At 41.2% G+C, this 26257-nt stretch overlaps 1 long non-coding RNA gene across 1 annotated transcript; it reads right to left on the bottom strand.

Annotated features, from left to right (window-relative positions):
* Positions 1–5015: 5015 nt before the first annotated feature.
* LOC117936368 lies at positions 5016–21740 on the bottom strand. Its single transcript, XR_004654930.1, has 3 exons — positions 21730–21740; positions 11158–11161; positions 5016–5283 (listed from the first exon to the last, which is right to left on the bottom strand). It is a non-coding gene; the product is annotated as an uncharacterized LOC117936368 (long non-coding RNA).
* Between the last annotated feature and the right edge of the window lie 4517 nt (positions 21741–26257).

Here is a 26257-nt window from a genome sequence, read left to right as displayed (position 1 = left end):
AACAAGATTGAGAAAATAAACAGATTATATCCTTGAGTTTTCCAGTAGACTAAATTTGAGTACACGATCACAACTACACTTTCTCAGCATTCCCTTGACCCACACTTCATACCAAAATTGTGTTCACACTTCCAGCATGCAACCCCCTCCCTCACACACTTGCACACATACACACAGCCCATACATGCACACCACTACCATCTCCCTCTGAACACAGCAGGTGGTGGCAGAACCCCCGGCCCCATTCTCAGTGAATGACGGATGGTGGGATGTAAAAACACGAAGGGTGTAGGAGTTGAACTGATCGGTGGTGAAGTGTTTCTCAAAAAGCACAGCAATGCTTAAAATGAGATGGAGAAGGCAAAAGGAAAAAGCTAGGCAGAGATGGGGGAAATTACTTTGTTAGGGGAAAAAAAAAGTTTTCAAAATTTGTATCCCTTTAAAAAAGCGATGTATTATGACCAGCTTTTCATCATCATGTACACCTTTGTCATGGAGTGTGAATACTTATTTGCAGGGGCAAAGACAGGTGTGGTTATTAGGCACAGCAGGATGTGTATGCAGGATATTCAGGTTGTACTTATGTTCTGATGTTTTCAGGGGATAGGTGCTGTAGAGTTTGTGATGATTGCATGAAACCTCACCAGTTTTGCCTGGCGGCTGTTGGGGAGGCTTCACCAGGAACGGTTAAATATTTAAACACCGCTGTGAGATCTCATTAAAAACAGCACATCAGCCCCCATAAGGCCCCTACAGCACTCCCTAATACACTCCCTGAAAACCCAGTTAGAACTCGGTGGAGTGTGACAAAACAGTTATTGTATATTTACTGGGGAGAACTTGTGATAAATCATCATATCCTGTCAAATAAGGCAGCTGGCAGTAGTGTTGACAAGTGGTAAGTCGTCATATCAGGGAAGAAAATGATTGAGAGCTCAGTTCTGTTTTGACAGCTGCAAACACGCTGAAATATGCCAAAAACAAAATAACATGACAACGGGTCCAGACTAATATTTCCATAACAAACATATGAAAACAAGACAGAGAACAAACTTTGTCTCTCTGGAGCCTTCTTGCCTTCTCACAAAATCTGGGCAATTAATTCAGACTCCTATTGTATGGGGCTTCCCTATTTTTAGCCTGGCTGCCCTCTCAAATAAATTGATTTCCTGTGGCAAACTTGGAATGTTCCTTGTGTGCCATGTTTTTTTCTTCCCTCCTCCAAATACACAAATACCGTCCTTCTTCCCTCAGAGGAATAAATCAAAGGCAACATTGCCAAGTTCTACGCAGCTGTGTGTGTGCGCATCTCTTTTTATACTTGAAAATGGTTTATTTTTGTTTCAGTTCCATTAATGCTTAGCCACGTCTCCTACTTCATCTGGCATCAGCAGACAGCTGGGAAGCTACTTGCTTGACAGGCAAGTGGCTGACTGAATCTCAAAATACATGAACTGACTGAGACACAGAGGTTTGGTTTTTTGTGGTCTCTACCACATAAATAATGGCTGGGTCAAAACAGACTGAGCTCTCAAATCACAGGAAGATATTTAAACACACAGCACTACACGTAAATAAAAGCAGAGCAACTTGATCCTGGTTTCTTGTAACCGGGTCATGGGAGACACTGGTCTTTGATGCACACTACTGAAGACAGATACATAGCAGTTGGGGGAAGCTGCACTTGCAGGGGAAGAAGACATTTCAATGCACAGACAGAGAAAGAAAGCGAGAGTAATCCTGAAGAATATGAATCATTAAGCAAAGCAAATGTTTGCTCAACTTCATTGGGACAACTCTTTAAAAGTGCACCACATACTGTCATATATTAAATTACTTTTTAATTATAACGCTGGTAACTCAAATGCTTGCTTACAGTAAATTGAGTGCATATTGGGAATTAATTAGTGCATTTTCTAAAAAAACATACGACCAGGGATTTGGTGAGGCTTACGTTTCAGTTTCTGTCACTCACTGCCGTTGTCTCAGACTGTCGTGTGAGGAGTAAAGGATTTAAAAAAAGGCCTTTGGGGTGTGTGAAATATATATATATTTATAGAAGAATATAGAGAGAGAGAGAGAGAGAGAGAGAGAGAGAGAGAGAGAGAGAGAGAGAGAGAGAGAAAGAGAAAGAGAGGGAGAGAGAGAGAGAGAGAGAGAGAGAGAGAGAGAGAGAGAGAGAGAGAGAGAGAGAGAGAGACAAATGAGAGAACCATACCACTAGATCCCAATTCCTTATCCTGACTAAGCCGTCTCAATCCCTCTACACCCATTTAGCTTGCTCACTCTATGGCTCTCCTGTGTGAGAGACGAGGCATTTGCCTACTTTACAGTCTTCTCACTACACCTTGGAAAATATTGAGTTTATAGCCGCTCATCTCCATAATCAACACCATATACCCAGCAGCCTACAGAAGGGACTGCGAGGTAACTGGGGAAAAGGATTCACACTGGCTTTACCTCCCAACGTTTCCCACAAGTCACTCCTCCTGCTTTCTAAATAGACTTAAGCAAAGCAGTCCTCAGGGCCTAATAGAAAGAGTAGAAAGTCTTTGAAGCACTTCCACTGCTGTCCGTCTCTGATATGAAAACTTTAACAGTCAAGCCTGTGGTCAACCATGTATAGAAAATGATATGGATGATGAATATTATTGTAACAGGGCTTGCTTACTACATCTGCTTCCTTTTGTAGCCATTAAAAATAAAAGCAAAGGTAAAGGTAAAGAGGTAAACTAAAACTACACCAGTGACAAAACAGAAAAAAGAAAAAAGAAAAGAAAAAAAAAACATCTTGCCTTCCAAACACCCTCTATAAAGCCAAGTGATGATGTAGCTGGCTAGAGCCTGGCTGGAGCAGTTATCCATCTCGCCCTGTGCTGCCAGCTGTCAGAGTACACAGCTCCAGCTAGCCGCCAGTGGCAGGTGTAATCAATATGGACTCCACAGAGAGTTGCACTACCAGAGGCCAGTCTCCACTCTCTAACCCATCTCTGTCTCTCCAGGGGAAACAGTAGGCAGGCGGGCAGGGAGAGTACGTTTGATGTCTCCTCTGGGCCAAGATGGAGCAGCCCACTATAGCACTGTAGCAGGTAGATGATTAATCCTGCCTATTGGATGCACCATCATGTTTGAGTTAGTGTAGACTGTTTTGTTTTAGCAGACTGAGGTGGGTATTGTGCTACTGCAAAAAAGTTGTTTGTTAAAAAATACTGTATGGAAGAAACAAAGGTTACTTAGTGCCTATAAAGAATATTCAAGCTTAAGCACAGTAAGAAATCCTTATTCTGATAACATTTATATCATCCTCGCCTAAAACACACACAAAAATCCCCGAAAACCAAACATAGTAACGTTCCTTTTCCAATGAGAGATGAAATCAAAGAATTTCTTTTCTACAGTTCATGTCACAGGCAGTACATTAGGTTTGCTGGTTTTAGGTGAATGCACTTAATGTCATATTAAACTTATTCTTCTTATGTACTGATGCTATAAAGAGCAATTAGTAGTAATGGTTATATATGGTGATAGCAGTATACACTTATTAAAAACTCATTTTGCTGTCAGGTTGTGTAGGAGTTTTGACTGATGCGTCATTAACACTAATTTGAGAGAGGGACAGACTGAACACTCCACACACACACAAACACCACACACACACACAAACACACACACACACACACACACACACACACACACACACACACACACACAGATCCATTAACGTATAGATGGCAGACAATTTTTGCAACTAAATCTAGACAAAACTGAGGTGATGACAACATCGCCCCTAAGATCAGGCAGGTCATTGGGGCTCTATCACTCTCTGATTGTAATGTGTGAAATCTTTTTTTCTTTTTTGGACAAATCTATGTGTTATAACAGTCATGTGAAATCTGTGGTTTGTTCCTGTTTTTTCCATCTCAGGAACGTTGCTAAGATCAGATCTGTTGTCAGGGAAAAAAGAGATAGAGATGCATCTTCATGCTTTTATTTCTTATTTCATTGCAATGTAATGTAGCCTACACTTTTTAAAACAAATCATCCATGAACCAACTACAAGTTGTACAGAATGCAGTAGCAAGACTTTTGTCTAAGACCAGCAGAAGATGGCACATTACTCCTGTGCTTAACGCTCTTCATCGACTACCAATAGGTTTTAGAGTGCATTTTGAAATTTTAATCCGTACTTATAGAGCCTTGCATGGACAAACTCCTTCTTACACCCAGGATCTATTGCACAAACTCACTTCTGGTCGCTCTCTGAGGTCTTCAGGCCAAGACCTTCTCACTGTAACCATAACACGTTTCAATACCAAAGGTGATCGGGCCTTTTCTGTGGTGGCTTCAAGGCTCTGGAACTCTCTCCCTTTAGCCTTGAGAGCCTTAGATTCTGAGGAAACCTTTAAAAAACACCTGAATACACAGCTTTTTAGACAAGCCTTTAACTAGCAATATGGTTTAGTTTTGTGCGGTCCCCTCCAAAAGTGTTGGAACAGCAAGGCAAATTCCTTTTGTTTTTGTTGTTCACTAAAGACATGAGGGATTTAAGAGGAAATGGTGAAAATGAGACAAGAGTTCAGAATTTCAGCTTTTATTTCCTGGTATTTACATCTAGATGTGTTAAAGGAGAATTCCAGTCAATTTCAATACGTAGCTCTGTTGTTTGTAAATTTGGAGTGCTTTCATTAGCAAGGAAAATGAAAAAAACAGTGCTGCCTACACCGTGTTATCCTCCGGCTAGAGTTAGCACCCAACAGGCTGAAACAGGGCAGTTTCAAAAGTGTATTTAGCCTCTAAACAAATTTTTAAATGTCATTACAAGTGCCTGAGCCATGTGCAGTTATTCCTTCCGAGTGCACAGCAAACTTGACTGCAGTAGATGTGAGAGAAAGGCATGTTTTGACTAGTGTGGACTTCACCGGAAAACCGTAAATATACGTTTATGCCTTTTTGTCACATAAACTGCAGTCTAATTCGTTGTGTTCACATGGAAGGAATCACAGACGTTGAACAGACGTCGAACAGGTCAGCTAAGGAAAACAACAGTAGTTGATGACAGAGATATTGTGAGAGCTGCGAAGAAAACCCCCAAAACATCAGTAAGTGTCATCACCAACGACCTCCACAGTGCAGGGGTGACGGTATCACAAATCTTTGTTTGAAGACGGCTCAGAAAGCAGAAATATAAAGGCCATCCCACAAGATGCAAACCACTCACCAGCAGTAAGAATCGGAAGGCCAGATTGGAATTTGCAAAGAAGTACAGAGATGAGCCGCAAAAGACTGATGAGACCAAGATTAATCTCTACCAGAATGATGGAAAGGCCAAAGTGTGGAGAAAGAAAGGAACTGCTTATGATCCGAAGCATATAAGCTCATCTGTGAAGCATGGTGGACGTAATTTCATGGCTTGGGCATGCATGGCTGCTTCTGGAACAGGCTCATTAATATGTATTGATGATGTAACTGATGATGGTAGCAGCAGAATGAATTAAGAAGTGTACAGAAACATTTTGTCTGCCAATTTATGGAGAAATGCATTCAAACTAATCGGGAGGAAGTTTATCATGCAGCAGGACAATGCCCCAAAGCACACTGCCAACAAAACAACGGACTTCATCAGGGGGGAAAAGTGGAAGGTTCTAGACTGACCAAGACCATCATCTGACCTTAACCCAATAGAGCGTGCATTTCACCTCCTGAAGAGGAGACTGAAGGGAGAAACCCCCCCGAAACAAACAAGACCTGAAAGAAGCTGCTGTAAAAGCCTGGAGTTGCATCACAAATGAAGAATACAACAGTTTAGTGATATCGATGGGTTGCAGGCTTGAGAAAGTTATTGCAAGCACGGGTTATGCAACAAAATATTAAATGTAATTTACTTTAAGATTATTTGTTCCATTACTTTTGCTCACCTGAAAATGCTGTGCTCTAATACAAAAAGTGACATGTTGTTGAGTGTTTTGACACATCCAGATGTAAATACCAAGAAAGAAAAGGTGAAATTCTGAACTCGCCTCATATTTATCTTTTCATCTCTAACACAAACGTATTTAGTAAACAACAAAAACAAAGAAATTTGCTTTGCTGTTCCAATACTTTTGGAAAGGACTATGTTTTGAATTTTATGTGTTGTTGTTTTCATTTTTTTTACTGTAAAGCACTTTGTGACCCCTCTTGTCTGTGAAAGGTGCTATATTACTTACTTACTTACTTACTTACTTACTTACACACACACACACACACACACACACACACACACACACACACACACACACACACACACACACACACACACCCCTAAAGGTATTCACTTCACCATCTAATTTAAAGTGCTTTCAAAGCAGCGCAATGCAGAAGAATATACAGTGAATTTAAAATGATAAGTCATGATCTTTCATTTTAATGACTTGTTGTTGTCTTTACAAAATCATTTTGTGAAATGTTTTCAGGGGATCTGTGGAGTAGTCAGCTAATTTAAAGAAGTGTAGATCATGCCTGAAGACAGGCATCTTCTGTATTTGCATGCATTTTGCATTGTTTTCACCATGCTCGACTCCATATGCATATATAGAAGCACTTGTGGGAGGGAAATATTTAGGTAAAGGAGCTGGGATTTTGGGGACTTTTCCAAATTAGAAGCTCTCAGAGGCATTTGCACTTGTATTACTAAATTCTTGGTTTTGCTGTTAAGCGAGAAAGTTAACTTCTGTTTGTTCTAGAATGTAGTTTGTATTTAACATCTACAGTGTGGCGACAGTTCTAGTTTTAAAGACAGCTTTCAGGTTTACTCGCAGAGCAAACTGTGTTGTATTCTATCCCCATGGCCTAGCATTTTAAACCAATGGTATCAGCTCAAAAGAAATTAAGTCATCTGTTGCAAAAGAGTTAACGGTGTATGTAACTGGTTAATCTCAAAAACACATGACAAAGACTGACCTCTGGTTAACCCTGAAGGAAGTCAGGCAACAAAAGGCAGAGATACTATTACAAAGTTAGGCCTATCTTACAGATGCATGCACCCATACCCCTCCACTCACTCACTCACACACACACACACACACACACACACACACACACTGACATGAACACATGCACTCATTCATAACAGGGGAGGAAATGCCTCTGACACCAATTCCATTCTGAAGTAGTGGAGCATGAACACATTAAATCATAAAGGAGTAATCATCTGGTGTAAGACCACTCACCATCACACTGATTTTAATGTGTAAGCAAAACTAATAATATAGACCAACATTACCACACTGGCGTTCATGGATACTCACTTAAAAGCAAGTAAATGAAACACCCTTAGGGTGTAATAGTCCTCTATCTTGGTGTGATCAATATGCGCAGTGCAACATTTTAATATGTGAAGTCACTGGTCCATTGGATTTCTCTTGTCCAGCCATGTCAGCCCAGAGACATCGACACTGCTCTCCAGGAGAATCTTACACCATGTTACTTGGCCAAAAAACACTCTCTTGTCTATCCTTCTGTCTCTTCAGATGATTGTCTTTGATCCCTAGTTGTTTTTAAACCTTTTCTCTATCTCTTTTATGCCGTCTCATCTTTCTTTATTTCCTGGATCGTACAAGGCCTAGTAAAAAGCATCAGCGCGGAGAAGCAGCCAAAAAGCAATGGATTTACTGCATGCTTCAGCACGACCGCAGGGAGAGAGGTGCACAGGGAAATCGACATGAAGAGAGGTGAGATCAAATGGTGGTAAATTAGATGTAAAATAATCTATATTACACAAAAGAAAATGTTCTTTCACAGTGGGAAGATGAAGACAGGAAAGTGTAGTTTTAGAGACAAGTGTCTGAAAATGTTCTTGTGAGACATTTTGTGCTTAAATCCAAGCCAAAGTTGCTTTAGTTAAAATCTGGTGTCAGAAGCCTCACTTAAAACTGATCTTAAATTCATTCTGATGTAATAACTAATTATTATAATTATTATTATATGATTATAGCCAAAGCACTGGGGGTTTTAACAGTTGAAAACACTGAACTCCACTGAACGACAATATCAGGAGAAGGTGCATTCGGCATCTACAATGAAGACCACTGTATAGTTGTGTGTGTTTATGTGAGTGCTAGGTACGTGTCTTTCTATCACTCCTATTCTCCCACACTCCATCTCCTCCTTTCCCGTGACCTCAAACTAGTCAGACTGCTCTGAGAATGATGGATTGGTGCAACATGGTGGGCCATTTAAAGTTAAGTCTTCTCCTTTACAGCATGTCTGATGCAATAAAGCGCTCCGCCTTGCAGTGTGCAAGTGTGTCAGCTACATGCATACAAGACGACTCAAAGCTGTCAAAGTTTATTTAAAATTCAGACAGTATTTCTAGGTTGATACTCGCAAGCTGTTATCATACAGCATTAAGAAGGCCATCATTTGGATATACTTCAAGGAGAATGGGTTGCTGCAGCCTGTAGCAGAATCCAAAGCTTTGTGTCTCTTATTACTTCTAACAATTGTTTGGAAGCAGAGAGGCAGAGTTCACACCTGTTCACATGGCATAAAATAGTCTTACTGGAGGGCTGTTCCTGCCTCTAATGTTTATACCATCCTCTGCGTCGTCCCCACAGGCCACTGAAAACACTGTGGATTATTTAATAGTGCTGTATACTGATGGCAGGCTACAGTTTCACTGCCACTTTATGATCCAAAGCTGGGAAAGCTATCTTTCAGTGGAAAAGATGGGGAATGCATGAGAATGAGGAATCATTCATCGGCGTATAATGTGCTTTGCAAGCCATTGCTACGTCCTTATTCCTTTCTGAGGTGTACACAAGTCACAGGGCAAGACAACCTCATTGTGCACATTAAATCTATGTCTGCAGATAAATTGGTCGGAGCTTGGCCGGAGATTGCTTTGATTTACGGCGTAATTACAGAGTTTTGCTGCAGCATTGATATTCCCGGTTGTCTGTGCCTTTGGTTTTTGTGTATGGTTAATAACAATGAAGCTGTCAGGTCTCAGAGAAAAGCAGACAGGTCTGATGTTACCGGTGGTATGATGTGTGTGGTGGCATATCTCATGTAGCAACCACAAGTCATATAGGCATGTTATATTACACTGCAGTCTCCAGTATGTCTGAGCATCCTGGCTGAGAGAGTAATCAGATAAGATAATGTAGAGGGAGAGAGAGAGAGAGAGAGAGAGAGAGAGAGAGACAGAGAGAGAGAGAGAGAGAGAGAGAGAGAGAGCAATGACTATAACACTCATTGTCAGGATTGTAGTGCATCCCTGGGAGGGACCATCTATCACTCTCAACACTCAAACTCACATTCGGTACAGTCACGCCTCATGCACACAGTTAAAAACACACCCACACTCAAAGTTGAGCCTAAAAGACGAGGCTGTGAGCGTTAGTCGTAGACAAGGAGGATGTTTATAAAGCTACCAGGCTCAGTGCATCTTTCAGGTTGCATTATGGATGCTATCTAATTGGTGCTGGTGGAGGCAGAGGTGGGCCTCATTGGAGGTTCAACCAGAGGCTAGCAGTCTCCTAGCATCTCAGCAGCTCGTATTTCACTGCGCTCAGTGTGCTAAAAGGGTCAGTCTGTCTGTCGCTATAACACACACACACACACACAGACACACACACACACACACACGTACATGCATATGAGTGAATATACTGTACCTGCACACATGCAGATTCGCAAATAAAAATACATTGGATACACAGGGACACACACACACACATACACATTCAAACTTCCAGAGTCCCTCCATTCTAAACACTTTAGTGCTTTCCTTTATCAACAAGAAGGGTCACTAATTTTACTTGTGTTAGATGTTTAGTTAACACACTTTAATCAGTGTTCTTTACTGTAGAGTTTTAAAGTCCCGCATATTTGGATCAAAAGCCTAACAACATGGTACAGCAGAGATTTAATGGATGTACAGTTTTAACACACAATGCTGTCTCTGCCTTGAACTTTTTCAATTATATTACGCAGTTGAAAATAGAAAGACAATACGCTATTATCATCAAATGATAGAAACAGCACAGTTATACTGGTAAAACAGTTTTTTCGTGTTTATTATACTGCATTTTACTAGCTCCTACAGTCAAAGTTCTCACACGTTCTTTCAAACCTCTGGCTGTCCTCACACTATGGAGATACATTTTAACCACTGTTTGCATCTCAAACACGATTGAGAGCATGAACAGTGAACCTGGTTCTGTCCACACAATTGGACTCTTTAAAGGGAAAGTCCCCCCCAATATTAATTAATTAAAAATGTTCATAATGTATTTTTTTTGTTAACTGTAGTGCTATTTACTGTATCAACCTAGATTATTTTGGTGGGAGTTTCTCAGTGTTAAATATGTCGTTCATAGAGATAATGGAGATAGATGTCACTCAGCTTGTGTTGCTAGAAGCACCAGACAAATATATACATGAAAAACTCAACATCAGTGTTTCTTTCCCAAAATCCTGACTCGACTACTCCAGATAATCCACTAACATTGTTGTAAGCAGTTTTATGTCGGAACTTTTAACACTATTATCGCGCAGAAGTTTACTCATGGACGAGAGGCTTATGCCCATGACAGTGTGAGATAGAAACATTAACAGAGCTAGCAGTTTTGGTCAGCTGCAGTTCTAGCTAAGCCAAAGAGAACAAGCATCTTGTCCAAGAGTATGTTTCCTTCTGCACGGTGATATGGTGCTGTGTGGTAGAAAGAAAATAGTTCCTACATAAAACTGCTCACAACCAGGGTGTCGTTGTCCATTGAAAGTCTCTTCTTCTTCCGGAACTCTACATTATAGCCTTTGTTGTGACAGCTGATGGCTGAATACTCCTTATGGTCAGTATTTTTTCTAACACTGAAGACAAAATGTAAATGCTCTCATTGACATATCTAATTATTTATTGTTATTATTTAAGTTGTCAGCATAAATTAGAAATGGTGGTTGGATTATAGAGCATACAAGTTACTGTACGGGCTAACCAAGGCTAACAGTCATTCCTGGACTACTCTTTTGCAAATTATGGGCAGCAATTATTATCAGCAAATAAATGCCTGAGTTACAGTCTGCTGAGAGTTGAGTCCAGATTTGGTGATTTAATACATACACTATCCCCCCCCCCCCCCCAACACACACACTTCCTTTCACCCCACCAGGCAGTACTCTGCTCCAGTGCAAAGTGGCCAGCTCTGTCTGATCACTGGGCTGAGCAGATCCCACTGCGAGGGACTTGGGGGGCTGGACTGTGTGATTAAGCAAGCCTTGGTTCCACCAGAGGGCCACCAGAGCAGATGTTCTCATTAAAAATGCAGGCTCTTTGAGAGAAGGAGATTGCCTTGTTCCAGGCAGAACCTGGCTGGAGGTTTATAGCTCTCATTCCTCTCACTTGGGCCAGCCAAGTTTCAGTGCCTATACACCCTTTCAGCAAGTGAAAACCATAAAAAAACAAAAATGAGTTATTCCAACAGCATCGTATGATCTTGGTTAAAGGAAAAGAGGGGATCACTTCAATTTCTGTGTCAAAAATTAAATTTAAACCATAAAGCTTGAGGTTTTCTGGCATTGCTGCTTTACAGATCACTGGTGTTTACTTGTTGAACATCTCATTTGGTGAGTAGGCAAACAGGAGCATATTCACCTTAATAATAAAGCGCAGACTGAGTGAATGTGAACACTCTGGGGTTTAAGAACAAGCTGCAACTGACAGCATGGAATATTCCATCCTTTCCAGCTGGCACCTAAACGTAGCTGGGTACAATTAACACAAAACTACAGAGCACTAAAGAGCGATGCACCTCTCCAGAAGGTAAAGCTACACCTACAGTACACAGCTGGTTAATAGATTCAGGGTATCCATCAAAAGCTTGTGTAAACCCACAGTGAGACAGCAGCAGTCGAAATTCTTTGTTGAACTATGAGGATAATCCCCAGGCATTCAATATTGTCAACATAGACACAGGTTGGCCTATAATGCTAAAGTTGTTGGAAAGTTAAAGGGGGATTTGTGAGATCTGCTGGCATTCTGGTTTTCATCAAACAACAGACGCTAGGGCTGGGGGTTTCATGCCGGGGTTACATGAGAATGTACAGTATGTCAGTGTAAGTGTGCTTATGTTTACAGATGCATACGCTGCACATGGCTGTATGCTGCGCATGTGGGAGGAAAGGTTACTGATGCATTATGGTCCTCACCTTAGAGGATGACCCCATTACTGCCCTTTACCCTCCCTAGCTTCCTCACCTCCCCTTTATCCTTCTGCTCTCCAAACTCCTCTCTTCTGTCCTATCATCCCAACACACACACACACACACACACACACACACCTGCCCTAACAGCAGTTGCCTTGCCACACTAGTGCACACACATGTGCTGTTAAGTTGTGCCACGAGGCATAGCACATATTTAACTTGACATGCATGCCAATCAGAGGTCTTTCTCCGCAGCTGGTGGCTGTAAACCAGAGGGGACTTCAGCTCACTAGATGTCCAAACAATATTTCCAAAAGGTTACGTTGCATTTCCAATGTAGATCCAACAGTTTTAAACTTCAACAGAGTACCCTCCTTCAAGGAAGTTAACAGTGTCAATGGGGAAAGGCCAGACCCTTTGTACATATGAAATGTACCAGAGTCTGATAGGACCAGGCTATGCAGATATTACAATGGAAGATACAGAGGGGGAAGGAAAGTCAAATGTTGTCAAGTGCTTCAGTTTAGTTTTTTACCCATGTGTTTGCTTAATCTTTTTTTTCACCAATTATTTCTACAGAGCATTCTCAGGAATGCTTTCAAACAATGGGAAAAAACTTATTGTGAGATACTTCAATCGAAGCTTACAGGAGGAAATTGCTGGTTGCTCTTTTAAAACATGCAAAAGGTCACAGAAAAGAGGTAATGATTTCATAAACACAGTAGAATTATGTGTAACTCATCCCAAACAGCAGACGGTACCCCACAAGGGAAGACACGTCAGCATCATTAAGGAAGGTTTTTGAAACTAGTTTAGTTTATTGATACAGGCGCGCACATACACACAAACACACACACGCATAATACACAGGCACACAACCAACTACAGAAAAACAGATTTATGAAACATTCTTATTTGTAGCAGCAATCTCAATGATGCTCTCTAATGATTTACCACAGCAATATGAGGTAGGAAAAACTCCCAGCCATTTTACATAATTCAGTTTTTTCCCTCTTAAATATGGTGCTGATGTCACTTTGTAGATTATTGGGGGGGGAGGCAGTTCATTACGCTCAGCTTTATCTCTCTTGCTCTGTCTGTTGCTCAAGAGTGTAACTCGGAAACTTATATAGTCCATAAAACAAATGGTGGTTGTGTAGAACAGATTGTGTTGTTAAAGCAAACACTGTTTGTAACGTTCAAATGCAAGCAGAATTTCAACATAAAAAGAGCAATAACCTGTATGTTACAAAGATTTATGGAACCCTGGATGATGTGCTTCCTCCACACTTTGCCAGGTAGTAAATTAGGAAAAATGCCTTTTGGCAAAGAGTGTACCCTTTACCCATACACACACACTCACACAAACAGTATTGCATGCTTACCACTACACAGTTACTACACAGTTCAGCAGCTCTGTTGCCAATAGGTAATGCTACACACGCACACACAAGGTTAAAAAAACAACAACTGAAAACAGTTTTTTTTCTTTTAACAACACAAGGTCTCACTAGTTTTTAAGTGCCCATAATATCACAATAAAGGGGTTTGGAATCAGTTTGGAAAAACATTAATTCCTTACACTTGTGCAAACACAACCCTGGGAAAGAAGCCCTTATGATACCTGCTAAAGGAGAGATATGTAAGTGACAGGTCTTAAAGGGTTAAAGTAAACTAAGAGCTGTTGTCTGTCACATTCACATATGCACACATATACTGTACGCATACACACACAACCACATTAATTCCCAGTATGACTATGCCTTATTGATGGAGAGACAGGGCTGCATATCTAATGGCATTAGCGAGTGAGAGTGAAGAGGCTGCTGGGTATGATCCATTTATTTGCATGCTAATAACAGAGCACATTGGACCTGGAACGAGCAGGAAGATCTCTCTATAATCGACCATCCATCATGAGGATGCGACTCTCCGGTCAGACGCAGCGCATCATTACTCTGCACACACACACACACACACATGCACAAACACAAACATACCCCGAACGCTTTATCTGCAATTGTTATTTTCTTTCATCACCTCTCCACATACTGTTTATTTTTATCTACCAGGGAGTACAGCTGCACACAGCGGAACTAGTGAAAGTCAGCAAACTTTAACAATGGCACAGCTCTGTCAAAAGGGTCTTTGTAAGCCAGACTCTTCTCTTTCAGTGTTGAACTATGTAGCAAAAGTTAGCTCCCCTCTGGAAAAACTGTGATCTGAAACTACACACACACACACACACACACACACACACACACACACACACACACACACACACACACACACACACACACACACACACACACACACATTCGTCCACACACGTACAGCTCTCGAGATCACTGAGGGTGCAATGATTTCTGCTGCACAATAAATGTCGTCTATGGGTTCCGAGCGAGGGCAGCCTCAGGAGTCCTGCAGTGGTTTAGGGGTCAGGGTTGAGGGGGTTGAGGTTAGGGTAGTTGGTCTCCAGTGGCCCAGTGTCAAACCTCAGCTCTCACAGCCTCTCCCTGCTCTCGGAGGAGGAGCTGGGTAGCATGATTTGGCTTTTCGCCCAAAGAGTTGGAACCCTAAGGAGCCCTTTGGTTCTTGGAATGCTACATTTTTCTAGCGGCTCTGCACACCGCAACCACTAGAACAGAGAAAAACAAAACTGCGTTGGATTAAATGAGCATAGTTTAACTGTAATTTCATCCTCTTTTTTTATAGCATGGCTGGTACCCATTTCCGACCTTCTTCTTATCGCGTCCATTGCAAAAAGGGAAATTCAGGAAAGTCATAGTATCTAATTTGGGGATTATTACATTTTAGTTTGCCTTTCCAACATAAATAGTGTGATTTAATCTGTTAATCTTAAATGGACTAACAGTTAGTTAGTAGATTGGGCAGAGAACTTCTTGTTTACTTTTACGTGTTTTGAAAGGACCTCCTTTTAAGTTTTGAGAAATCTCATTAAGGTTGCCAGATGTTTTTGCTTGATATTAAAACATTTCATTATCACATTCCTCTATATTACACAACGTTTTGCTCATTTATCAAAGTTTTGCATTGTAAGACCCTGGGCTAAAAAGAGCTCCAATCACTTGTGCTTTTTTTACAAAACACACACACACACACACACACACACACACACACACACACAATCATTAAAACATGCCCACAACTTGCTCACACTCACTCACACTAAGACCTACATATGGCAGACTGTGAGCAGGAAAGTTGGGCAGCTGGCCGGTGTTAAATTGGATCCCTGGGTTCCCCACTGTTCAATGGGACATAAAGCCATATTAAAGGCATCTCCTACAGTCCTGCACCAGTGGGAGAGCATGGAGAGTGGCCAAGGAAAGCAGCCCGGTGCCAGCCACACCCCTGGAGGACTGCATCTGCTCTCACTCTGCAGCATGGCCCCTTTATGTTCAGCATGACATATCGTCACATGAGCCCATATGCCAGTGGTACCCGACTACATGTGCTTTAACATAAGACCATGGCGCTCCACATTGGTAATACACTTAGATAAATACATCTCTGATTATGTGCATTGGGGTTTTATGTGTACATTTGTGTGTGTGTGTGTTTGATAGATGGACATGGGAGTGCGTGTTTATGAATTCATAGGCCACCTTTTTGCAATTTATGGGACAGTATATAAATGCTTAAATCACAGTCTGCTGGGAGTTGAGTCCAAATTTGGTGATCTCCTCCCTTCCTTTTAGAATTTATGTTAAGCATTATGTAATCTGCTGAAGCACTGGTAGAAGAGGGGAGTGTGTTTGTGCTTCCAGTGGCTGCCGAAGACTGGCCACTCTGTGTGGTGCAGATTGCGTGGGCAGATGCTGCTTTATGCACCAAGCTCATTTTTATCACTGGCTTGTACTATACACCAGTGACATTAACCTAGTGATGCAGTCATGCCTGAAGAAAGGGAGAAGGGGTGCTTGTGGAATCATTTCCCTTTGTATCTCACACATAATTGAACGGGTCTCATTTCCTGCCAACAAATACAGGGGCTAAATTTCAGAGGTGATTAAAAATGTTTGGCGAAAGAGCAAGAATTCTGGAATGAGTATTATTCCACACAAGGGCAGTCATCAAGTATGTGTAAGAGTTGTGCATCAGAATCAGCATGCAAAGGTGTAAATGTACAAGAGCGGCTGAAGAAAAGCTGCCTCTCAAACTGCCACTTAGGCGTTGGACCTGGGAGAACAGGAAGGGTAATGGGAGTAGTCTAATAAGTTTGTTTGGCTTGTTAGTGTGATTGTTTTCTCACAAAGCTAATTATCTGTGTGGCCTTAGGGACCCTCATCCTTCCTATATCCCACTATCTACACATATCCACTCAAACCCACACACATTCATCTATCCATCCCACCTTGCTCACCCCTCAGAGCCCCCTCCTCTCTTATCCTCACCGGCGGCAGCTCTCCGTTTCTGGTCCCTGTCATGTTTAAATTGATGGAGGGTCTAGTGATTGTCTGTATGGTCCCAAGGTGCCTTTCCCCACTACACAGGCATCCTCCGGATTCTTCCTGGTCCACAGTTGATTACGATGAATCAATCTGAGGGGTCAAACACTTGGACTGGGGGCACTGTCATCTCCAGTGGTTGTGGGGTAAACCGGCCAGGATAAGAAGGCGTTTCCAAAGACCCCCGTGACCCCCCTCAACCACTCTCGTTTCCGTGGTGAGACCTTCATTAGGGGACAAATCTGTTACCAGAGAAAAGAAAAAAAGAGAGAGAGGGAAAAGAAAAGTGGGGGATGCTCTTTTTTCATCTCATCCCTCTCTCTTCTACCTCTGGTGGCATTCTTTCTCTGTCTGGCAAGGCAGGAAACTGACAGGTAACGGCCGAGCAGAGCAATAACGCCATCCCCCTGGCCTGTACAGCAAATAATGCCGGAGATTTAATCAATGGTCGAGAGGAAAAGCAGGGCCAAATCAATAGAAGCCTGGCTGTTTGCTTCCCTGCTTTGAAGGTGAATCTGGGCCTTGCTAAATAAATTGGACTAATTGAAGAGCATGCTAGGAAACAAGCCCCTTAAAAAAGCACGTCTGTGTCAGCATGATACTTGTGTGTGAAATTCATCAACCCAGAAGAGCAGAGGCTGACATAATAAGTCTACATAAGCCTGGAAAGAAAAGTAGAAAGGATAAACACAATATAAGCTCGCATTTGAGCTGATAACATCTGTTCCCTCTCATTTAGGTGATGAGCGTGTGTGTGCTACGCCATCAACAGCACTTGGTTCGGGGTTCGGAAATACAGCCCACATTTTATTTTCTAAGTTTTAGAAAGGAAATGTCTGATGGCACTGTGCATCAAGTGTGTTTCTCTTCATGCATCTATCTATCTATCACAGAGTAGCATCAATGATCTATGTTTTCATACTGTACAATGTGTTTGAGTGCTAAAAGGGCAGCTTGCAGGCTGAGCTGAGGATATAAATCCAGTGACAGTGATACATCTCATCAGTAGAGACAACAAATTAAAAACACTCACCCATGAGACACTGCTGTTCAATAAATTGGTCCTATTTTCAGGGGGAAAATGGGGCATTCTCAACACAAAACAATCAATCAATGTAACTGCTATTCACAAATCTGTCACAGTGGAGCACTGCTGTATTAACCATTGGCTCTTTCAGGTGGTGAGGTTGAGATCTTCCCTGAGACATTGTTTCATTTCAGGTCTTTCAAGGGGGTGGGGCCCACAGGTCTTAGTCCTTGGGTTGGCCTTAATTAATAAGTTTTGGAGTAATGGCGAGAACAACAGGAGGTGTTAACCCCGTTAGTAGAGTGGCATGTTATAGCATTAGGCTCCTCTAAAGGGAGCAGGGGAGGGGGAGAATTAAAAGATCTCTGCTGGTGATTGGCTCACAATGCACCAGGAAGGAGATTTGAGCCCAAATGAAATGATTGTATCAGATAGAAATCGATAGCAATCCATGGCTTCCTTAATCCTGCACTGGCTCCCAGATCTCTCTCCGGTGCAGGCAATCTCTCAGCCATCATTACGACACGCAGATCGATAGCTGGGCAGCAAGGCCTCTGGTTAAGTTTCTGGCTACACTGCAAAAGTATAGGAGAAGAGAGTAAAGGAGAAGGGAGACGAGACAAGATGATGAGAGAGAGGCCACAGGATGTTAGTGTGGCTTTGGGTTTCTGACAAAGTACAACCGCGGTGTTGTTAGGGGTAATTAACAAGAGGAGACAGCAGAAAACAGGTAATCTACCTCACAAAAAAACTTTAAATCCTGCCAAAGCTCCAAAGCACAAAATCTTTTGTTATATTATTATCTCACAATAGGGGATTTGAGTTAAGCGACAGCGATATTGCGCTTCAAGAGATGGATGATGAAGCTTGGAACTGTGTTTTATGGTTGTAATCAGTACAGGTGCAAATCATCTATCAAGGCGTAATAAAATTTTACAAAGTGCTTTCTTGTCTGCAATACTCCTGACATTCTGTTTCAGTTAATGCCGCGGCCAATGAAAGAGACCATCTCATATGTCTCACTGGCAACATCTTAAAGGATGTGAGTGAAGAAAAACACGCTTGAGTTATCACGGGGATTTTGGTTGTGCAGTGATTGCATTTGTGTAATGTAAAATAATTGGGAAAAACAATAATGCAAAAAAATGATAAATCTGAACATTTGCAGACCGGGAGCAACACCTGCAGAAAGAAAAGCATTATGAAGCAAATGAAACAACTTTGATGGGATGTTGGTGCACAGAACTCACAGGGTATTTGCAATGCATTTTCTTCTTGAAAAATTAATTGGTGTATTCATCATTAACACCAGTGGCCGTAACAGCAGGAGGATCCATCATTAACACCAGTGGTCGGAGCAGCTGGAAACACTGAGAAAACGCCTTTGGGTTCAGCCTCTGCTTTTCCGCGTTTGTAGTCAAGTCACAGTGTCTGTTTAAAACCCCTCAATTAAAAATGGCGAGTCGGGCGCTGCTTTAATGATAGCTGTGATTTTAATCAGGAGCACGGTTTTCCTAGTAGGTCCTGGAGGTCTGGAGGCCTCAATGCCCACATCAACTTATCTCTTCCTTAAAGCTCCCTTTCTAATTTCCCACCTCCTTCAAAGTCTGCTCTGCTCTCCCTTGCTGTTAGGATGTACATATTGAAAGAAAAAAAAAGAAGAAATCACACCAAAAGTGATTAATTCCATTAGCATCAATATTCTACTCATGAGCAGCAAACAGGCAGGGAGAGCTGGTACAGGAAATCTCAGTGATGGAAAGCACGGTGAGGGGATATGAGTGGGAAGATAGATAGGAAGAGGAAGAGAAGGATTGTTTGCTTTCTCCCTGTTTTCTTTCTCTGTCTTACCGTCTTTTTTCCCTCCATCTCTCCTACTCTCTAAAGAAGCCTGCTGGCGCGAAGGAACTTCTCCCAGCAATTAAGAGGGGCCGCAGACGCTCAGCGTAATTACCGCAGCACATTGCTGTTGTCACAAAACTCAGCTTGCCCTCTGGTCATAAAAAAACACACTGAAGAATATTTAGAAATGAATTATTCAGAGTGATTGTTCGCACTCAATTATTCATGGGGCCCTGGCGAAGGGAGATTTGCATCTCAACGCTGTAAATATTATTAATCTTGCCAATTACAAAATTCTCTGCCGCTCCAAATGATGTTCCAAATGTGTGCGGCATTTTATAGCCTTTAATGTGTAAGTGGCTTGAAATGAATGATCTGCGGCTTTTACAAATCATCTGGAAAACAAATCAAGCTCTCTGGACTTCTCTTTGTGTGACAGATATAGTTACACCACAAAACTGCCAAATGTAACCATTTAGAAAGAAAGAAAGAGCTGTAAGCCACTATGTTCAAAATTGGATACACCACATTTTATATGCAAAATAACATAACTAGCTTTGTTCCAAACATTCCAAAACTGCAGGTGCGTCAGCTAAAAAGTGGCCTATAATCTCAGGTGTTTCATGCCAACTATTAAAGGAGGCCTCATTAGTGCAGTTGATAGAGTTGATAGAGTATGATGGTTGTATGTAAGTATGCATGGTTGTGATATGGCCAAACTAAATGTGAGATAAATACAGGTGAATAAGAGGCCGGATCTGGTGCAAAAACCATACAGTATAATGTGTAATTGTCCCCATACCCATCTGTTTTGCCTTTTTTAAACATGGAATATCATTTTCTATCATTTTATCTTTTCTCTTTCAAGCCCTCCAAATGCACGATAGAACGTATCATTTATAAAATGCAAATTCAGGTCCATGTCCAGACACTTAATTAAATTTATGTCAACTCTGATTTCACAGTAAGCCTTTCTGTTCTTGAACAACGTCACGAATCATAATAAATGGCTGGGCTATAGTAATACTTTGTCCAGGTTGGTTGAAATTTCACTGTATTAGGTCAGAGGGTTTGGTGGCCAAAACTCGGTCGTAAGGATGTGTGACTTTGAGGGCTGCATGTCATTCCCCCCTCTCTCTCCCCTTTCAAGTCTTTGGCTGCCCGGTCAAATAAAAAATTTAAATTATAATAATGAAAAACAAAAAAAGCAAAAGGATTTCCCAAACTATAACGACGGCATACATTACATTAATCTCCATTGGGTTACATATCGTTGGTGTTGGGCAGAAACCTTTTTTAGGAACTGAAAAAAGGCAATTTTTCAAAACTTTTGCTCATCTATTTACCTCAGATGAAGTCAGACAAAATCACCTCGTCACTATTTACCTTAAACTCGGCTGTGGGATACAATATTGAAGATGGAGTTATATGGTTGTCAACAGTTGGGGAATCCAACAAAGTTATTAGACTTAGTCATAAGCTCTTTTTAATACTTTTCATTGGTTAAATACTTGTAAAACCCACAGACTGATGTAGAGGTTGACCAAAAACAATGATTTATGATGATTTTTTTTCACAAAATGAGGAGATACAAGAATTCCACTCGACAGCGACAATATGTAACAAATAAAATTGCAAAACTGTCGACATCTAATACCAACAACTAATAAAAAAGTATGTGTGTGTTTATTAAACTAAAAACTATACCTTTTTTAAATGTGTCGGATGCATGAATTATATGAAAAAAGCAATGACAAACCAAAACATGCTCCAGTACTATTGACATATGGATTTAACTCTTTATTTGTAGTTAATGGTAAAGTACCATCTTAAGTGACTCCATTAAAATGGCCTAGGAGCAGCATTACTGTAAAGCTAAAGGAGAGCACTTCCCCGTTGGTAAGTCAGATAGTCCGATAACCAGCCAACTGCATCTATCCATTCAAAAGCGTATCCATCCATTGACCGGTGTACACAGGACATCAGCAATTTAAATTTAATAGTAACCCTGTGTTTCTTGTTGCCTGCCAGCTGCTTCTCCGCATCTCAGGATGAATGGGAGAGTGACACTTTGTAATGCTTGGGGCTGAGGAGATCACTCTAATAGGCCTAGACTTAATTAGTATGGGACTCCCCCTGTACCGAAAGATAAATCCTAACCCCTTGAAATTAAGGCTGCTGACACACGTACAAATACAAATATACAAACACAATCTAAACAAACAAATAGAAACACACTTATTTTCAGCTTCCAATTCCCTGAGCTATGATGTGGAATATTTTCAAGTTCTAAACACTTCCTTTGGCCTCTTTTTCTCTCCCCCCATCCGTTCTTCCCCATTCATTGTATCTTTCTCTTATAGCCTCACAGGCTGCAGAGTGATGTGTCATTTTATAATCCTGTGCTGGCTAAATTACATTAGGAATATCCTCTCATTAATTAAACCTGCTATTGGCAGCACCTGAGATAAAACAGATTATAAGAGCCCAGAGTGAAAACACAGAGCAGGAAATGCCAGCGTCAGCACTCTGCATGTGTGTGTGTGTGTGTGTGTGTGTGTGTTCCTGAGAACAGAGGGATAAAAAGTGAGAGAGAGAGAAAGAGAGAGAGAGACTGCATGCAAGAAGAAATGGCACAGTTAAGATCTACGGTTGTGCTTTTGTCTATAGATGGTGCTGAAACCGCTTCACTCACACGCCACACTGAATACACCATGTGTGATTTAACAGCTATTCTTTCAGAGATCGTCTATCAATAACAGGATTAGCTGGAAGGTTAATGTACGCTATTCACATGGTCTTTTGCACAGCTTCTGACAGGTGCTATACATCGACTCCATAGTAAAACAACTCCTATCATCGACACATTCTGCAACTCTGGCACCAGCTGCAACTAAGATTTACATTCCATCCGAACTGTACTAATCTACTGGAAATACGTTTTGTGATTTGATCTTTCAATTGAAGGGATTATCTCCTTACAGACATTAGCTATACTATCTCTGCAAATGCTAAATGTGCATTTTACTTACTGTTTATGAAATTCATCAGGAATTGTTTTGATATACTAGCCTGGTTTTGGAAAGAGTAATCAATTTAAAATCCAATTTCTTTTGGGCCGGGGTAGAGTAACCAACACTAGAGTCTATGTAAGGAAATATCTAAGCAGATACCCCATTAAAATGTATCAGAGATACCTCCTTCAAACAAAATTAATCATGATAAAAATTCACATTAAACACACTCTTCTCGGTAGCTGTCAAAACTGATTAATGCAAAGGAGAAAGGAGCGAGGGGAAGGAAGAGAGAGAGAGAAAAAAATACTTAAATATAAAGTGAGTCAGAGTGGGAATGCATGTTGCCTTTGTATGCACACCGTGTAAAGCCATTGTGGAGTTCACACGGGTCCCTTACAAACGAATAAATCACTGCCTTCGGACAAATTAATCAAAGTGCCCAGCTGTTGCTGTGCATGGCTAACTGGCGATAGAGCCTGCAGAGGCTGAGACTCTTCCCTGGGTGTGTTGTTTGCCCTCTCTTCCTCTCTTGAAGCAGTAGACCTGAAGTGGCAGATTGGGTTTGTCTCCCTCTGAGTGATGTAGTGCCACTTCCCACCTGATACTTTATCACCAGGTCAGATGTTTGTTACACCAATACGCCTCTCCCCTTTCTCCCAAAACAATTCAGAGAACGATACCGACTTCTGTGACCACTTGTGCACACAGATTCATTCGTTTTTTCCTTATGCAGTAGGCAGCCTAAACACAAACTCTTTGACCATTTTAAAGTTGTAACATTAAAATATAAAGAACTTTGTTATAAATTATGGGGTCTATTTTTTAAGACATATGGCATCTAATGTAGCCAGATTGTTTTTGGTTTTTGGAGATTTGTGTATAAGGGTTGATGTGTCCTGCATGAGTACATACTCATAAAAAAGGCCATTGCAAAGATGGTCTTTCCAAACCTTATATACTTCCACTATGTATTTTGCTCTAATTTACCCCTGTACCCTTGAAAAACACTGCCAGGATATCCCTTCACTTGTACTGCAAGTCAATGAGTGGGTGCGAACATCATGGATGACAGTCATACATATGACATGACTTTCACCTGCTCTGCCTCCAGCGTCACAATGCACTCAAGGTAATGGAGACCTAAGACATTTTGTCCGTCGCTTGCTCTTTCTTCTCATTTTCCCCTGAGAATATTTAATACCATCCGACCATATTCCTGAACCGTGCTCTGGGTGCTGCTATTTTCTCTGATTCCTGAACCAACTGTGAACCCACCGCCCCACCCTGTTCTTTCTATTCTCTCTGTCTTGCTGACTGCTGATGTCCTCTGCAAAGGGAAATCACTCTAGGAAGAAGTTTACTTTGTGCTAATCTCATAAATGCCCCGCGTCTCCCTTCCTTTGTCCCCCCATGATGTAGGCACGCAATAAACCACTTACATAAACCTCTCCTCTGAGACAGGCCTGAAAAAACAGCTGACATGTTCAAAGTTCCACCCTGGCTTTCTCTCTCTCCGGATGCTTGTGATTTCCAGCAGGAATGCTTTATTTGGACCCTTTATTACATGGGCTGTCCCAAAGTCTTGAAGGGCGGTTTTAATATGTGAATTCTCTGCTTTGTAGCGTGTGAAACAACTATGAGGCACACTGAAAAACGTTGACATTTACGAGCACAAATGCATTTCACTGGGCCACTTGTTGTTAAGTGATCAATATAGGATGGCATCAGTGTGGGTGATGTAAGTTACTGCTATAGTGCAGAGAATGGGATATTTTACATTCTGCTTGTAAAGTCTATGATGTGATTTTTTTTGAGTATGTAATAGCGCCACAGGAGATGTAGAATTGCTGAAAACTATCAGACATTTAGGATGGGATTTTGAGTATTCTCTCACAACTACTCTGACAATAGAAAATAAAATTTGTGTAGGCAATGTTCCAAGTAAAATCATATTCAACAGAAAGTATGCTTTCAGTACAGAGCCAAACTAAACCCTTCATGATGCTGCCTTTTCTGTTTCTGCGTTTAGCAGCTAAAGAGCTAGATATTTCCCTCAAGAGGTGGGGGGGGACCAAAACAGAGCAACAAGGTTGGTCTATCTACTATTCAACATGTATTCATAAAAACCAAATGAATTAAAACATTTTTATCCTTATAAAATAGCCTCATTGTTTAGATTTTAATATACGCATATCTCAGTTATCCATTAAAGCTTGCCATGCCCATATAACACAGAGCTGATCTGATGTTTACTCCACTAAACTGGAGCAGCCTCATGTTGGTACATATGTCATGCACCAAACATTTACCTCCAATATGTGTGAAATATGTGAATATGTGATGAAAGAAAGTTTGCATACCATATATTTAATCTACATCATGGTACACAGCTAAATATTAAAAAAGTAGTTTACTGAAGTGGAAGCCTTTATTTGGTTGCAGAAGTTTTTGACAATAGAATATATCTCATTTTGTACAGCCCAGGTGCTATTACTGTATATCCAGCTTTATTCATTCTCAAGTTAATAAACGATCTATGCAGGTTCAAACGTGACAACATAACAGTGGTGGACTAAATCATTCATGCAAACGATTTTGTTAACTATGTGTGCCTGTTGGCTTTCAGGCATCTCTTCCTAATTTCCACACAACCTTGTATTGGACAGTCTGCACTCAGACAGTACATTCTTTTTCACTCAATTCTGATTGGTGAGTCAGGACACACAGGCACCATCACCATTCATTACCTGTTCTTTCCACTCCTTTTCTCACATCTTTTTATACCCTCACACCTCTTTCCATCTCCTTTAGTCAATTCTCTTTTCCCTCCATCTCCATGGAAGCTCCCACTCCACCCAGCACCACGTGATGTACCATCATTCACCTGGAGAAAGCTATTCTCTCTCTGAATGGGATCATAATCAGTCTAGCTTTGCTTTTAATAACCAAAGTGACAATACCTTGCATGCGCATATGGGCGAATGTGTGTGTGTGTCTTCCTGCGTCTGACACCTCTGTGGCTGCATGGATGAGCATGGACAGATGTGCTCACTGGAGCAGAACTGCCTGCGCTTGCGGAGACTTGGACATTAATGAGATGGTGACAAAACTTGGACTCTCTAATTAAAGAGAGTGAATGGAGGCCATTTAAAACAGCAGGATTGGGAAAGATGAGAAATGACTAGGATATCCTAAAGCATGTGATGATTTGAGTGATAGTAGGATGAGGAGCTGTAGAGTTTAATAGCAATTATCTAGAACAATCCACACACATTTAAGAATCACTGTTACATATTATTAACAATGCTGTGTCCCTAAAAATGCACATACAATGATAGTATGTGCACTTTATGGGCATAACAGTTGTAATATTGTTTATACACACTGTTTTAAACTCAGACTTTATTGAGAGGCTGTAAAATACAAAGACACTGACTTGAACTAATGTCTGAGGTATTTACATGCTGATGTTCTTTCAGGCTTTATCTTCCATCTTTCCACCTTAGCTCCACCTCATTAGAGGTGTAGGCTCCTTGAAGTGTTACAGGGTCCAATACAATTTGTGATAACACCACTCTCCCTGCACAACTCCCCCCTCCCCACAATCATGCCTATCAATCTGCAGGTTTGTGCTCTCAATCAAATTACTGGTCAGAGGCGGGCTTTCCTGGCCTACTCAATCATTTCCCTGTTTTCATTCTCCACTTTGTCAGGTG

The sequence above is a fragment of the Etheostoma cragini genome, chromosome 20, assembly GCF_013103735.1.
Source record: "Etheostoma cragini isolate CJK2018 chromosome 20, CSU_Ecrag_1.0, whole genome shotgun sequence".
In the NCBI taxonomy this organism is placed as follows: domain Eukaryota; kingdom Metazoa; phylum Chordata; class Actinopteri; order Perciformes; family Percidae; genus Etheostoma; species Etheostoma cragini.
Note: the sequence above shows the minus strand (reverse complement) of the source record. Positions and strands in the feature narration are given on the sequence as shown.